The 17,770-nt window shown below is 35.0% G+C and overlaps 1 protein-coding gene across 1 annotated transcript in view; it reads right to left on the reverse strand.

Moving 5' to 3' along the window:
- LOC101897029 (sex peptide receptor) overlaps positions 1–13,211 on the reverse strand; it is a 396,118-nt gene extending 382,907 nt beyond the window's left edge. The window contains exon 1 of the mRNA XM_059122553.1: positions 13,037–13,211. The gene's annotated coding sequence lies outside the window, so the exon portion shown is untranslated. The remainder of the gene's footprint in view (positions 1–13,036) is intronic.
- Positions 13,212–17,770: the final 4,559 nt, after the last annotated feature.

Below are 17,770 nucleotides of genomic sequence, written 5' to 3' on the forward strand. Positions count from 1 at the left end.
AATTGAAAATATAGTATATCCACTTGCTGTAAAGATTCATGTCCGAGTTTTTATTAAGTTCGTACTTCAAGGAGTGGAAAGTACAAATATGAAAAAAAAGGTGTTATTTCAAATTATTTCAGAAGCTATCACATTCGAGTGACAACTACCGGCAATCGAAAAGTAGAAACCACACCAACAGTAAAAAAGGACGAGCTGATTATATTATACTTTACCCCCCTATGCATATTTAGTAGAACTATCCGTAACAAAAATAAGTTAAACAACTAAAAAAGCTGTAACTACCCTCCACCATTTTGAACTTATTTGGCAATTTTCAAAAAAATTAAATCCGTTAAAAATTCTATTAAAATCTAAAAAAATGTAGCCGTCATATTAGTGCCTAAACGACGACGTGGACCTGTATAGGCAACTTTTCCATAAGACATTACAATATTCAAAGTCGAAACTTGAAAAAAATCGGTGAATAATGTAGCCAAAATCATCTATATAGTGAGGTACAGTGAGGGGGCTTTACCAAAATGTAGACCTGCACAGACAATTTTCTGTCATAGGCTGTAGTATCCAATACGAAGTTCAAATACCAAACTTGAAAACACATCCGCTAAATAATGTCGTTAAAATCATCAAAGTACCGAATATTGGGATGCACCGTTATATGGGGACTATATCAAAACTTGGACCTACATGGCCCATTTTCCATAGCAAAAATCCTGCAGACATAATATACTTTTAAGTAAAATTGTATCAACTTACTTCATATCGTTCGGAAGCTAGAATGATTTCCACAGGCGGAAAGACAGAGACGGACATCCTTAAATCGACATACAATTTAATTCTGATTATGAATATATATACTTTATGGGGTCTATGATGGATGTTACAAACGGAATGACAAAGTTAATAGAACTCTATGTGTTGGGGGTATTATAAGTTTGATTGGGCCAAAAATTATGTAACACCTCGAAATATTGCCTTCCCATATAGGAAAGTATATATGAATCTTCCCATCTCGCCGAGATGAGTCGATCTAGCTATGTATGTCCGTCCGTCTGTCCATGTTAATTTGTAATCAAGCTACATGTCGCAATTATGAACCGATCCACACGAAATTGAAAATGGAGGTGGGGTTATGGTCAGAATAGGACCCTATTGTTTTTCTTACAATTATGAAACAATCGACGCGAAAATTTACATGGAGTTAGAGTTAAGGAGTGGGCAGAAACCTACCAATTTGGGCGGCCATCGGACAATAATTAGCGGGAAAAGAGACCCTAACTTTTATGTAAGAAAATTTCCACTAAACCGCGAATATTTTCAACCCCAGCCAAATCACAAATACATTAAAAGACCACTTCTGTGATCACTTCTGTGACAGTGATACTAATAGCCAAGAAATCGGATATATAGCAAAATAGTTACAGTATATATGTAAAGGAATTGATCTTATTTATTCTGCTTATAAATCAAGAACCGTCGGACCGATTTTCACAATTCCCATCGCTTCGGAATGGTCTCTTGCCAGAAAACTATAAAATCTAAGAAAATCGCGGAAACATAAACCAATAAAAAAGTGAATATCATTTGTCTATTTTTTTCTATTTTTGTCATATTTTTTATCGCATGCGATTTTTTAAATTTGACTTACAATTTTGAATTGTAAATTTTCTAAATGTTTACACCCCCAACACTAGGTTTTGGGAGTATTATATGCATATCGCAATTATCGGCCCATCCTCACGAAATTTTGCATGGGGTTAGGGTTAGGGTCAGAATTAAAGCCTATTGCTCTCAAGATGTACATTTAGAGGTGCAAATGGATTAAAAAATTTAATTTTTTCTTAATTTGTAGTCGCTCTATAGGCCACAATTGAAAACTAACCGACACGGAATTTCGCATCAGAAGAGAGTTAAAGTCAGGGAAAAAATCTAACATTTTGGATGACTGTAAAATGGACCACAACTTACTTGTGAAATTGTTTTGAATACTTAACAACCCTACGGAGTGCGTAAATATTGGCCAAATTCTCCTGGTTAAAAAACTAAGGGTAACCTCTGGGCGGGGCTCTTTCACATTATTTCAAGAACGAAATCTTCCAAAATGGATTTGGATATAAGGGGAGTTCGAACATATTGTAGTGTTGTAGGAGATCACATGGTCGGCCCCGCACGTCTATAGCCTTTGCTTACTTGTTTAAGTTTAAATTTCAAAACTGCCGACTTACATGGTAATTCAAAATTTTTGATCATTAGTACGGGATGTACCAAATGGGGTGGACGGATGTATCCCATCTTTGTACTAGATTTTGTGTCGATGGTAATATTAGGACGTGCCATGATTGAAAATAATCGCCTTTTATGAGCGTCAGGTAATTCAAAATTTTGACCCGATGAGGGGGAGGTACCAGAAGGAGTGGTCCAATCTATCTGTTCTGGATACGAGATTTTGTTTTGGTAAAAGTATTAGGGTGTATGAAATTTGAAAATGATCAGGCTCTTATTTTACATTTTATAATAGTTATAATTATTCCAAATTTTGACCCTTTGTGGAGAAGGTACCTAATAAAGTGAACCGATATATACCATATCCGCACCACTTTCTGTTTTGATAACAATATTGATATGTGTGAATTTGAAGACAATTGCACTCCAATTTCACATTTTATATGAGTTATAATTATTTAAACTTTGAATCCTTTGTGGTAGAGGTAATGATGGAGTGGATCGATATTGTCCATACTATACTGACACGAATATTATTATTTACAAAATTTGAACGACATTGGTTGCTCCTATATTGCTGTATGAGATAAATTCTTTTCTATGAAAATGTTGATCTTTTGGGGGAGGGGGTGTGGATACTAGAAGGAGTGGATGTATATTGTCCGTCTCCGAACTGGATCCAAGTTTGGCAATAATGTTACGATGTACCAAGTTTGAATTAAATTGGATACTCCCTTCGTGATTTATCGAACGCACCAGTCAGCCAGACAAACGGACGGATGGACACCCTTAGAAAGACTCCAAATATCCTGAAACGAATTTGGTCCAATAAAAATCGCATTTTCGATGAGGGACCTTTTTCCGTATTTAATGATATATACCCTCAGTGGCCATATCAAAGTGTATCAAAACATATCGAAATAAATTGCTGATTTAGTTCGAATATTATGAGAGCTATAGCAGAAGGAGCATTTTGTTGAGCAAAGTTAAGATAAACCTTTTATTCGACGAATACTTAACCAACATTTTGGCAACTTGTGGGATAGATACCAGATGATGTAAAACAATTTCGTCCATTTTTTCATCTGACCAAAAAATTATTTAAATATTGAGATGTGCAAAATTTTAACGCAATTTATAAGCTAAATAATTTTCTTTAAATTTGTTCATCTTTTTTGGGTAATTAAGTAATTTTTTACCATATCAAATAACATATACCATCAACTTCAATCGACGCGCTTAAGAGGTGGATAAACACTAACAGCAATGTATTAAATTTTTAAATTCCGCTAACGTAATTTTTTAAAATTTTTTCTTTTTTTAATTTTATCTTGGTATGTTCCTGTGCCTGCAAGAATCTACCAGTTTTGCAACTTTTTATACCCTACACCACATAGTGGTAAGGGTATTATGTCTTTGTGCATTTGTTTGTAACAGGCAAATAGAAACGAGATAGACCCATAGTTCCTTTTGATGATCTGCATAGAATCACATTCTGAGTCGATTTATGCATGTCCGTCCGTCCGTCTGTCCGTCTGTCCATGTATTTTTGTAAACAAAGTACAGTTCGCATTTCTTGCCCTATCCAGATGAAATTTTGTACAAATCATTTGTTTGGCCCAAGGACGAACCCTATTGAAATTGGAGATAATCGGTCAAAATTTAGATATAGCTCCCATATATATCTTCGTCCGATTTGCCTTTAATTAGCCACCAAACGTGTAATATCAGCCCGAATAGTATAGAATTTAGCACATACAACCAAATTAGACCTGAAAATAAGTATGCCAAATTTGATCGAAATCGGTTCAGATATAGCTATAGCTCCCATATATATTGTTCATCCGATTTGTTATTTTTGTCCTCCGCAGCCGTAATATCCACTCTGTAACAACAATATTTGGGGAAATATATCAAATACAGCTCAGAAATACATTTGCTAAATGTTATCGAGATCGGTTCAGATTTGGATATAGCTCCCATACATAACTTCGTTCGTGACAAATTTGGTGAAAATCAGTTCAGATATAGCTATAGCTCCTATATATATTGTTCATCCGATTTGTTATATTTGTTACCCACAGCCGTAATATGCACTCCGTAACAACGATATTCAGGGTAATACATAAAATACAGCTCAGAAATATCTTTGCCAAATTTTATCAAGATCGGTTCCGATTTGGATATAGCTCCAATATATATCATATAGGCAATACAAGTCCGAATTTAAAAGATACAAATGCTTCGGCATATTTAGTCCTTTGAAATTTAAATTACAATTATAATCATATCGTGTATGATTAAATTCTCCCATAAAATCTTTTACTTGTTATGTGAAGCTCTTACAACTTAGCAAAGTGGTGTAGGGTATCATAAAGTCGGCCTTGCCCGACTTTAGGACTTTCTTTACTGTTTTTTTTTTTTTAAATTTTGAAAATTGTATTCAAAGTTCGGCCCGGCCGAACTTACAGCTATTTTACTTGCTTTCTTTAAATTTTTTCATTTTTGTGGGGGAATACAAGAAGTAGAGAAATGATAGTGCCCATATTCAAACTCTATCTAAAATAGGTAAAAATATTAAGACAGTTGGTCGACTCCAAATTTCCCGAAACGGATTTGCTCCAACAATAGCTAGGGTACAAAACGGTTATTTTTGGTCGTATTAAATAAAATATATCATCTGTAGCCATATTGCTGAACATATAAATATGCAATAACGTTACACTTTCTTAGGTTTTGTGCGATTCTCGTCAGCTGTCGAGACGCTTAAGAAGTAAATAAACATTAAAGATTTTAAGAATGCAATTTATTAAATTTATAATTTTCAAATTTGTTTAAATTTTACCTTGAAAACTATGAAATGAGGCGGACAATAATGGTGGCTCTACGTCTACATGGTGTTAAACGTAAATGTCAATCGAATTGTGTCAGAATCTTGACCCAATATATTTAACGCTAATTTGATTTTGAATTTTGTTTCAGACCTATTAATTCAGCACTAGGAGGTATTTTAAATTATTTAGAACTTTTATATATTGCGAATATTTCTATTAAAAACGAAGACAAATCTATAAATAACTCACACCTCAAAATTTTGCTTTATTACTTGGTGTGTTAATGGTTTTTATGTGTGTTGTTTTTCAATTGTTTCTTTTCCTCAAATTGATTTTTTTTTATTAAATATGTTAATTATAATTAACACTTCATTTGTTATTCAATGTGAATATTCATATAAAATTAAACAAACATTTGCATAGAACACCAAAAAACCAAACAAATCACTTGACTTTTGATACCACATTCGCTGCTCACTTAAACAGTCATTATGAACTTTTTCAATCAGCATGAAATATTTTCCCAATTAATTTTCATTTTCCGAAATATATTCACGCACACAATGGCACGAAGCACTCAGGCTTTGCATGCGCTGTTCGTGGTCGTCCACACAGCAATATCGCCATAGCCGTATATTCCGCAAGGCAACAACTTATTCTTCTGCTTCCGATAATAAAATTCATTTGCAAATATCGAACTGGATTGTATTTATTAACACTTTAGTGGCCGTTAAGAAAATAAACTCTGAAACAAAAGAAAATTGTTAATTTAATGAAAATTGCCACAAAACTTGCCACATATTGGCCCCGCACACACATACACCAGCATTAATCAGCCGGACGAAATAAGGCGAACGAGGGAAAAAGAAAACAAACGTCGGTGTTGAAAGTCTCAATTATTTGGCGTGAAGGGAATATAAATAATTAATGCGATATTTAAAAACTATTTAATGTTTTATTTATAAACACGAACGAATGGACGAACGCACGCACGCACACGTCACATTTTGTATTGATGCATGAACACACCACACGCGCTCGGAGTTCCTGAATATCTAAATTACTATTTTTTCGGTTAATTAAATTTTAACACTTTATTGATTTAATGCCCTCAGCAGAGCATACCCTCATTTACACCTCAAATGAACATCCTCATTTACATGTGACAAATTGAGGAATAGATATTAATATCCCACATTTGTTTAAATGAAAACTCTTGTAAATACTTATCGGCGAATGTCTGTTAGCTAGTGCACACAATAACTTCTGAAGGCGTTATTCTTGTACGTGAGGATTGTTATTCTGCTACGTGAGGATTGTATAAGAAATAGATTTTCGTCCTTAAAATAGGCCGCTTGAAATGGCCCACTCTCACATTTTATTACATCGATCTACTGGTCTCTAGCCGCACAGTGTGGGCAAAATCAATATTTTCCCACAAAACTTTCAAAAAATTGAGTAAGAGAAGAAATGTATAGATGGATATTCAAATTCAGTTCTAATTAAATAAATTTTAGAATTTTGACAAAAATTCTTCTTCTACTTCGAAATCAATTTAAAACAAGTAAAACAAGTTAAAAAGCACTAAGTTCGGCCGGGCCAAACTTTTAATACCCTCCACCATTTGCAACGAATTTGGAAATTTTTAAAAAATAAAATCCTTAAAAAATTCTGTTAAAATTTTAAAAATACCGAATATAGCCGTTATATTGGGGTCTATACGACGTGGACATACATAGGCATTGTTTGCCATATTCAAATTGGAAACTTGAAATAAACGGTGAATAATGTAGCTAAAATCATCAAAATATCGTTTATAAGGAGGTGCCGTTAAATTGGAGCTGCGCAAAGACCTGGACCAGCATAGACAATTTTCTGTCACAGGCTGTAGCATCCACTACGAACTTCAAATACCACATTTCATACAATTTCGGTGGGTATTGTACCTAAAATCGTCAAAATACCGAATATGGGGAGGTACTGATATATGGGGCCTATACGAAGACCTGGACCCGCACAGACAATTTTCTGTCACAGACTGTAGTATTCATTACGAACTTCAAATACCAATTTTGAAACAATTCCGGTGAATAATGTCGTTAAAATCATCAAAATACCGAATATCGGGAGGTACCGTTATATGGGGGCTATACGAAGACGTGGACCTGCACAGACAATTTTCTGTCTTAGGGTGTAGTATCCATTTTGAGCTTCAAGTACCAAATTTGAAACAATTCCGGTGAATAATGTCGTTAAAATCATCAAAATACCGAATATCGGGAGGTACCGTTATATGGGGGCTATACGAAGACATGGACTTGCACAGACAATTTTCTATCTTAGACTGTAGTATTCATTACGAACTTCAAATACCAATTTTGAAACAATTCCGGTGAATAATGTCGCTAAAATCATCAAAATACCGAATATAGGGAGGTACCGTTATATGGGGGCTATACGAAGACCTGGACCCGCACAGACAATTTTCTGTCATAGACTGTAGTATCCATTTCGAACTTCAAATACCAAAGTTGAAACAATTCCGGTGAATAATGCGTTAAAATTATCAAAATACCGAATATCGGGAGGTACCGTTATATGGGGGCTATATGAAAACGTGGACCTACATGGCCCATTTACGAACTTAACCTGCCTACTGGAAAAATAATATTACTATACAAGTAGTCAGGGCTGCGGAATTCTAGCAGAATTTGAAGTATATGACTCTGAGAATTTTACTGTAGTCGAATTCTGAACAACTAAGCAAAGGCTATAGTAGTGCGGGGCCGACTATGTGATACCCTACAACACTACAATATGTTAGAAGCCCCCTTATGCCCAAATACATTTTGGAAGATTTCGATTTTGAAATTATGTCACGGAGCACTGCCTAGATATTACCCTTAGCATTTTGACCAGGGACATTTACCTAATATTTACGCACTCCGTCATGCTGTTAGTTGTTGTGGTCCATTTTACAGCTAAATTATTCCAATGGTCATCAAAAATGCTAGACTTCTTCCCTGTCCTTAACTCTCTTCTCAGGCGTATCTATTGGCTTCAATTGTGTGATCAGGAAATGTTTTTTGGTTCATATTTTGCGTCATCTCCAAAAGCAAGAAATATGATTTGCTTGTCTACGATATTTGGCTATATTCGTCAAAGAAATCAGGATAAAAAAGCCCGAAGTCCGCCTTTTGTGTGTTTCGGATATCGCCTGTAAGTTATGTTGGTATTTTTTCACATAAAATTAGTGGTCCATTCTAGCCGCTGTCCTAAAGTCTAACTTCATGCAATATTTCGTTTCCTTTGGTTTCTATTTATGACCTTTATAACGGCTGCAAAATCAGTATTATTTTTAGTTGCTGGTCAATTTCAACCGCTAAATTTATTGCGGACCTCCTTGAAAACAATAGGCATAACCCTTCTGAGTTTAACCCTACCCTTGTGAAAATGTTCGTGAAGATTACACGATAATTACAATCAGTATGTAATAACCCCAACCTGTGTTGTAAGATGAAAAAAATATTACAAAATATACACTTCAATATAAGTCAAATTGAAAAAATTGCATGCTATAAAAAATATTAAAAAAAAATAATACAAAATCTATATTAACATCATTATTGGCATCTTTTTATGCATTCTAGATTGACAAAATTTGTCACAATAGGTCTAGCCATTCTTGAGATATAAGCATTCTAGCTAAAACCACCTTCAGGTGCGAAAATTCACGATATCCGTCCACCCTATCAAGTATCTCCCCCACAAAGGGTCACAATTTTGAATGAACATAACTCTAATAAAATCTGATGTGACAGTCCGATTGCCTTCCAATTACACACATCACAATATATTTATTAACCCAAGGTCTGACGTGAAGATGGAATGTATCGGTTCACTCCTTCTGGTACCTCCACCACAAGGGGTCAACATTTTAAATATTCATAAAGCTCATAAAACTCGAAATTAACATCGGATTCCATTCAGATTACAAAGGTGGCAGATATCGGACCATTCCTTCGGGTACCCCCCACAAAGGGTTAAAGTTTTAGATAACAAAATTATTATAAAATCCAACATCATTATAAAATCCACATCCCTTTATTTATTTCTACTAAAATCTGTTGTGAAGATGGAAGATGGGTCCACTCCTTCTGGTACCTCGCTCACAAAGAGTCAAAATTTTCAATACTTTTATCTGTCATAACATGTGACATAAGTCAGCAGTTCTTTACTTTATCGGAGCATTCCATCGAAACCTACTCCATAGAGAGTCAACAATTTGAATAATTTAAACAGAAATCAAAATATATTAAAATATTCGAATATTGGCTGACAGTATACATCTGTCGGCAAAACCGATTGCTATTTTTTAAATTAAACAAAATTGTAGTGCCTAATGTATCATCATACCCTACAACACCATGTGTTGGAGGTATTATAAATTTGATTGGGCCAAAGATTATTTAACATCTCGTAATATTGGTTTCCCACATAGGAAAGCATATATGGATCTTCCTATCTCGCCGAGTTGATTCAGTCTAGCTATGTATGTCGTTCCGTCCGTCGGTCCATGTTAATTTGTAATCAAGCTACATGTCGCAATTATGACCCGGTTAGGGTCAGAATAGAAGCCTATTTGGAGATGATCGCATAATATTAAGGGGTTGAAATGGACCAAAAAATTTCATGATTTTGCAGATGCTCTACAGGTCGCAATTATAGACCAATCGACGCGAAATTAGCATGGGACTAGAGCTTAGGTCTGGACAGAAGCCTTTCAATTTGGATGTCATCGGGTAATATTGAGTGGGTGAAATAAATGTCAAAATTTCCATTAAACCGCGAATACTTTTAATCCCGGCGAAATCACAAAAAGACGAAAAGGTCAATTCTGAATTGTTACGTAGACACCGATATTAAATAAATCGGATATATATAGCGAAACATATACAATGTGTGAAGGGGTGTTAGCTTATATCCCAAGAATGGCTGGACCGATTTTGACAAATTTTGTCAATTCTAAATGCCCTCTTGGCATGAAAAAATATAATCTAAAAAATCACATAATTGGCACTTCTTATTAATATGGATTTTGTATTATTTTTCAGATATTTTTATATCTTTCATATTTATTATTACATGCGACTTTTTATACCCTACACCACAAGGTGGTCAGGGTATTATGTCTATGTGCATTTGTTTGTAACAGACAAAAGGAAACGAGATATAACCATAGTTCCTTCTGCATAGAATCACATTCTGAGTCGATTTATGCATGTCCGTCCGTCCGTCTGTCCGTCTGTCCATGTATTTTTGTAAACAAAGTACAGTTCGCAATTATTGCCCTATCTAGATGCAATTTTGCACAAATCATTTGTTTGGCCCAAGGACGAACCCTATTGAAATTGGAGATAATCGGTCAAAATTTGGATATTGCTCCCATATATATCTTCGTCCTATTTGCTTTTTTTTGTGCACCAAACGTGTAATATCAGCCCGAATAGTATGAAATTTTGCACATACAACCAAGTTAGGCCTGAAAATAAGTATGCCAAATTTGATCGAAATCGGTTCAGATATAGCTATAGCTCCCATATATATTGTTCATCCGATTTGTTATTTTTGTCCTTCCCAGCCGTAATATGTTCTCTGTTACTACAATATTTGGGGAAATATATCAAATACAGCCCAGAAATACATGTGCCAAATTTTATCGAGATCGGTTCAGATTTGGATATATCTCTCATATATAACTTCGTCCGATTTACCTTATATTGTGCACCAAACGTCTAATATTTGTCCAAATGGGATGAAATTTGGCACTTAGGACCGAATTTAGTCTAGAAGCTGGTATGCCAAATTTGGTGAAGATCGGTTCAGATATAGCTATAGCTCCCATATATATTGTTCATCCGATTTTTTGTATTTGTTACCCACAGCAGTAATAAGCACTCCGTAACAACGATATTCAGGAAATATATGAAATACAGCTCAGAAATATCTTTGCCAAATTTTATGGAGATCGGTTCCGATTTGGATATAGCTCCCATATATATCTTTATCCGATTTAAAATTAATTGTGCACCAAATGGGCAACACAAGTCCGAATTTAAAAGATAGAAATGCTTCGGCATATTTAGTCCTTTGAACTTTAAATTATAATCGTAGCGCGTATGATTGAACTCTTCCATAAAAAATTTTAATTGTTATGTCGAGCTCTACTAAATTAGCAAAGTGGTGTAGGGTATCATAAAGTCGGCCCCGTCCGACTTTAATTCTTTCTTTACAGTTTTTTTTTTAAATTTGGTATTTGAAGTTCGTAATGGATACAACAGCCTTAGACGGAAAATGAGCCATGTAGGTCTACGTCTTCGTATAGCCCCCATATAACGGTACCTCCCGAAACTATTCCAAATTTGGTATTTGAAGTTCGTAATGGATACTACAGCCTACGACTAAAAATTGTCTGTCCAGGTCCACGTCTTCGTTTAGCCCCCATATTTACCGGAATTATTTCAAATTTTATATTTGACGTTCGTAATGGATACAACAGCCTATGTCAGAAAATTGTCTGTGCAGGACCACGTCTTCGTATAGCCCCCATATAACGGTACCCCCCGATATTCGGTATTTTGATGATTTTAGCGATATTATTTACCGAAACTATTCCAAATTTGGTATTTGAAGTTCGTAATGAATACTACAGCCTATGGCAGAAAATTGTCTGTGGAGGTCCACGTCTTCGTTTAGCCCCTATATTTACCGGAATTATTTCAAATTTTGTATTTGACGTTCGTAATGGATACAACAGCATATGCCAAAAAATTGTCTATGCAGGTCCACGTCTTCGTGGTGTCCCCCGATATTCGGTATTTCGATGATTTTAGCGACATTATTTATTGGAACTATTTCAAATGTGTTATTTGAATTTCGCAATAAATACTACAGGCTATGACAGAAAATTGTCTGTGCAGGTCCACGTCTTCGTCGGTGATTTTAAGATTGTAACAGAATTTTTAACGGATTTTATTTTTATTTATTTATTTATTTATTTATTTTTTTTTTTTTGAAAATTACCAAATTTGTACCAAATGGTGGGGGGTATTCAACGTTCGGCCCGGCCGGACTTACAGCTTTTTTACTTGTTTTACTTGTTTAATATTACAATCATTTTCATGCCAACAAAATTTGCATGTGCTGTTAAAAAGGGCACTGTTTTTTTCGTAGCTTTTTTCTCAACTCCAAATTGTCACATATTTAAATCGATTTTCTTATAACTTAAATTCATAGAAATCCAATAAAGTCTTCCAATCTCATCAATTCATTAGCACTTCCGTGATATTTTTGTCAACGATTTTGAAAATCTTGTTTTTCAAGGCAAGTTGTTTTCTTGTTATCTTTGTGTTTTTAACAACATCAAATGGTTATCAGGTTTATTCTCAAACAACAAACAACTAAATTGATGTCAAACCTTTCCGCCATAATTCACTTTTTTTACGCAAAGTTACGTTTTGCATAAATCACCAAGTACGAAAATATAATTGTTTTTCATTTCATGCAAAACAGATTTGTTCTACCTTTGAAATTGCAAAAAAAATCACATTAATTATATTTCAACACTTAAGCTTCCTTTCACAAGAATTTCGCGGGATGTGTGTGAGTTTGTTTATTTTGTTGTGCAAAGGAAGGATATGATATAATAGGGGCAAGCATATATGGTTGCCTTATATTTGAGATTAGTTATTCAATTCAAAAATTGTTTTATATATTAAAGGTTTTAAATAGTTGTTTTACAAGCACTTGCTAGTTTTTTTTTTTTTTTTTTCAAAACTAAAAAAATGCCATCTAAGCTTTTCATCTCAATTAAGCTATTTAACAAAATTTTTCACAGTCCTTTCTTAAACTATTATTTTTTCAAAACTTATTTTAATTTTGGGTTTAATGTCTTACGCAAATTTTCTTTTCGCAATTACCTTTATAATTTTCCACTTTTTATCCATTAAAGTTTCGCCTTAATTATTTTTATAACATTTGTTTTTTATTCAAGTTCTTAATTTAATAGCCTTATATTAAATAATATTTTAAATTATTTGTAACATTTAAATTATTTTATTAAATTTTGAAGATACATTTTATACATTATGGGCACATTTAATTTTCATGACAATATTTTATTTTTATTTTTTTGTTTTAAATTTTTTTTTTTTTTTTTTTTTTTAATATTTATTGAAATTTCATCAAAACAATATGTGTAGTTCTCCACATTCATTCATTCATTGAGGATAGTTTTGTCACAAAAGTTCGTTCGTTTGTTTGTCGCTTAAACTTTGAAAAATACCGTACTAGTTTTTTTTCTGCGTATAAACACAACCGTACATTGGTAGAAACTCGCAACAACTGAATCCAAACAATCGCCTTTCGTTGGTTTTATCATTTCGCAGTAGCAGCAGCCACGAACCGAATAGACAAAAGTGAAAATGTGTTCAGTAGCACATTTGTGTGTGCGTGCGTACATCTGTGTGTGGGAAGTATTTTTCCGAAGTGTTGGCGGAAAATCGAAGAATGTCAGTGTGCCACCCAGCCATTACAGCCCCCCCAACCCAACTCAGCAGCTGTAGCAACAATTCGTTGGCCACCATAACAAAAACACAAAACATATGTTTCGTGAAAAAACGAAAACTATTACCATTCCCAACATCGGGTATGCAACAATCAAAACATTAACTTCCCCTCTACACAAAACGTTTGAATTTATCTGAGAAATTTCTCCACCCTAGCAGAGCACAATGCGCATGACTGTTCTCAGCAAAAGGCGCCAATTTGGATAGGAATTTGAATTTTTGCATTGAATGGGAAAAAAATTTCATCGATTCGTTTTTCTAAAAAAGTTATTGACGAAAAAAATGCTCATTAAAAAAACGGGAAACAGGTTAAAAAGGCCTTTTATGCTATTATCGATCTAAATCAACAATTTTAATATTTTGAGAGAGAGGCGCCGGATTGAGTGGACCGACATACTCCATATTTACATTGATAGAAATGACACCAGGTTTGAAGAAAATCACTGAAATATACTCAAAGATAATCACTGACTCGATGGACCCATGACTCTTTGGGCCCATTCCAATCGACGAGGCTTGTCCGCAGGCAACATTCTTTGCGTAAATTGAATTTTATACGGGAACAAATGCAAATCAATGCGAATAATCCGTTGAAAAGTGGACCGAGCCATGCCCAACTGCTGAGAACGGCGTTTTTGGGATGTTCTTGGGGACCTCTCAAAACTGACTCGTACGGCAGCGATATTCTCGGCCGATCGCCTTGGTCGACTTTTATATGGCCTCTTCGGATTAGAAAGAGCCTTACCAGTCGAAAATTTTTCGTATAAACGCTTAATGGTGTTCTTAGAAGGCGCACTTCTCACATTTTTTAATGTTTTAAAAGCACGTTGAGTTTTCACAATTGACTTCTTGTAAATTTCAACTATTTCAGAGCGCTCGCGTGGCGTGTATTGGTTCATGGTAAAAATCTGCTTGGACTGACGCTTCAAACGCGGTATGTCATTAAGCGATGTGACATCTCTGTCAAAAGTTTCGGCGTTGCCAGATGGGTCCGTCGAATATGGGCAACCCTGTAGGGTTAAATGTACTCAAAGTTTTGAAACTTGAGGTACTTGAAGGCGTGGTCCACTACATTTCATCTTCCCGCCAGATATTGTGTTTGTAGATATATTTGGACGTGTTAAGTTTCAAGAGAATTAAAAAATAAGCCTATTTCGTATTTTATGAGCGCCATAATGAAGGAATGTACCGATTTTGTGCATTTTTCAAATCGAACTATCACTGAAATAAGTATTAGGATTTGCAATCTTTAAACACAATCGGATAATGCTTCCCTGTTCTCTGAGGCATTTTTATACCCTACAACACTATGTGTTGGGGGTATTATAAGTTTGATTGGGCCAGAATTTATGTAACACCTCGAAATATTGGTTTCCCATATAGGAAAGTATATATGGATCTTCCTAGCTCGCCGAGCTGAGTCGATCTAGCTATGTATGTCCGTCCGTCCGTCTGTCCGTCTGTCCGTCTGTCCATGTTAATTTGTAATCACTCTACAGGTCGCAATTATGGCCCGATCTTCACGAAATTTAAAATATTGGTGAGGTTAATGTCAGAATAGAACCCTATTTCTTTTGGAGATGATCGCCAAATGTTTAGGGGTTGAAATGGACCAAATACTGAAAAAATTTCGGATTTTGCAGTAGCTATACAGGTCGCAATTATAGACCAATCGACGCGGAATTTCGCATGTAGCTAGAGTTTAGGGCGGGGAACAAGCCTACCAATTTGGGTGGTCATCGGATAATATTTAGCGTGTAAAATAGACCATATATTTTTTGTTGAAAAAATTCAAAATTTTTCATTAAACCGCGAATATTTTAAATCCCGGCGAAATCACAAAGCCATGACAAGGTTACTTCTGATCTTTACATTGATGTTAAGATCCAACAAATCGAATAAATAGCAAAATATGTGCTATATATATGTCTATCAAAGAAGATATGCTTGAAAGATCTCATATATGTCGAGAACGGCTGAACTGATTTCGACAGTTCTCATTAATTCAGAATGGCCTCTTGGCAGGAAAGAAAAAACGTCTAAAAAATCGCATAAAAATATCTCTCTAAAGATGAAAATATTGATTTTGTAAATTTTCTCATATTTTTTCAATTTTGTCATATTTTTGGCATATTTCCATTTTGAACTAAACATTTGGTAATATTTCTACAGCTAACAAAACTAAGTAGATAGGATATCAGGATATCATATACAGATCGCATTTATGGCCCGATCCTTACGAAATTTAGCATGGGGATAAGATGAGGGTCAGAATAGAAGCCTACTCTTTTTGGAGATGATCGCCCTATATTTAGGGGTTGGAATGGACCAAAAAACTGCAAAATTGTCAGCAGGTCGTAATTATCGCCCGATCCTCACGCACATTTGAATGGGGATTACCGGACCGTCCAAAAATATTCAATGTGTGAAGGAGTTTGCCAACTTTTGTAGACAAAATACGAAAATGTCCATTACAGTGACTTTTTGGAGAATTCGCAAATACAGGAAAGACGCACTTCTGACTATTTCATTAACGCTGATTTCGTTGAAGAATATAGTCAAATGTCTGTATCTCATATAATATAAAAAATATATGTCAATAATAAATGTTAATCTTTTGCCACTTCTGAGAGATTATAGGTCTTTGGGAAATATTGGTTCCAGATCTAGGAAGACCATTTACGTGCAACATCTACCAATAAATTGGAAATGAGCAAATTAGTTTAAGTTGCTATTATTCGAAAATTAGAGAACGAAACCTGATGGTTTTCTTTTATTATTTGTCACAATATCTTGTGGAATTCTTTCGAGTATCTCGCCTATATAAACTGTATCGTTTATTGTAGTGTTGTAGGGTATTTAACGGTCGGCCCCGTTCGACTGTAGCCTTTGCTTACTTGTTTTGTGATATATTGAATTTTTTTGGGTACTAAAGGAGTAGAACGACATTGTTTCGATCTAAATTTAAAAATAATATTATGATGCACCAAGTATTGTTGAAATATAATACTTCCTTCGAATTGTTGTGCGCACAAGCCAGACAGACAGACGGACGAAGTGATGGACATCGTTACATTGGCTTCAAATATTTTGAAATATATTTGGTTCAAAGAGACCTAGAGTCTGAAATCGTTATTTCTTGTTAGAAATGTCTTAGAGTTTATATGTATCAGAATCATAACTTTTTGCTTTTTTTACCGTCGCTCTACAGACCAAAAGCTAATGTATGGGCAAATCAATTTCCATGAGGTTGAAGTTAAGGGCAGAGCAGAGCTGTAGATGATTATCAGCTGGTAATTAGCTATTAAATGGCACTTCTTGGCAAAAACACGAATACATTGCTTACATTGATGCTGATTTTCATGACTTGTGACAGATGGTATTTCACAATACAGACAGGAATCTTTGGAATTCCCATTAGCGCGGAAGAATATATAATTACTGGCAAGAAAAGTCCACCTTTTAGATTTGAAGGGTATATTAACTTCGTCATTCCATTTGTAAATCCTCGAAATACTTATTTCAGATCAAACAATGTATACAGGGTGAAATAAAAAAACTGCAACAAAGTCAAACGCCAGAATTTTTTCATTCCATCTAGAATATTTTCGCGATAATATTCGGCATTTATGCTGCTTCCACGGTCGAATAATACCAGCAGTGAGCGACCATCGGCTGTTATGGCGGCCCACACCATCACCATGGCCGGCGCTTGAGTTCTGGTGGCCAACCGAAGGGGCACATTTTCAGCTGAACTCTTTGGCAAGTAAACACGATCATTTTGTTTGTTTACAAACTGCTGGACAACGAATGTTTTCTCATCGGAGAAAACCAAACTCGGCAGTATACCACTTTCAGCCAAGCGACGCAACTCTTTACCTCTTTGGAGTCTATTTTCTTTCTGTAGCGGTGTAAGTTCTTGCACTTTTTGGAATTTCAATGGCCTTGCCCCGAGCTCATTTTTCAATATTTGCCGAATGGAATATTGCGATATGTTTAGCTCACGAGCAATTTTTTGGGCCACTGCGACGAGGGTTTCGATCAAGTCGCTTCTTTACTTTTCGAACCATTTCTGCTGATGTTGCT

Source organism: Musca domestica, unplaced genomic scaffold (assembly GCF_030504385.1).
Source record: "Musca domestica strain aabys unplaced genomic scaffold, Musca_domestica.polishedcontigs.V.1.1 200, whole genome shotgun sequence".
NCBI classification, from domain to species: Eukaryota; Metazoa; Arthropoda; class Insecta; order Diptera; family Muscidae; genus Musca; species Musca domestica.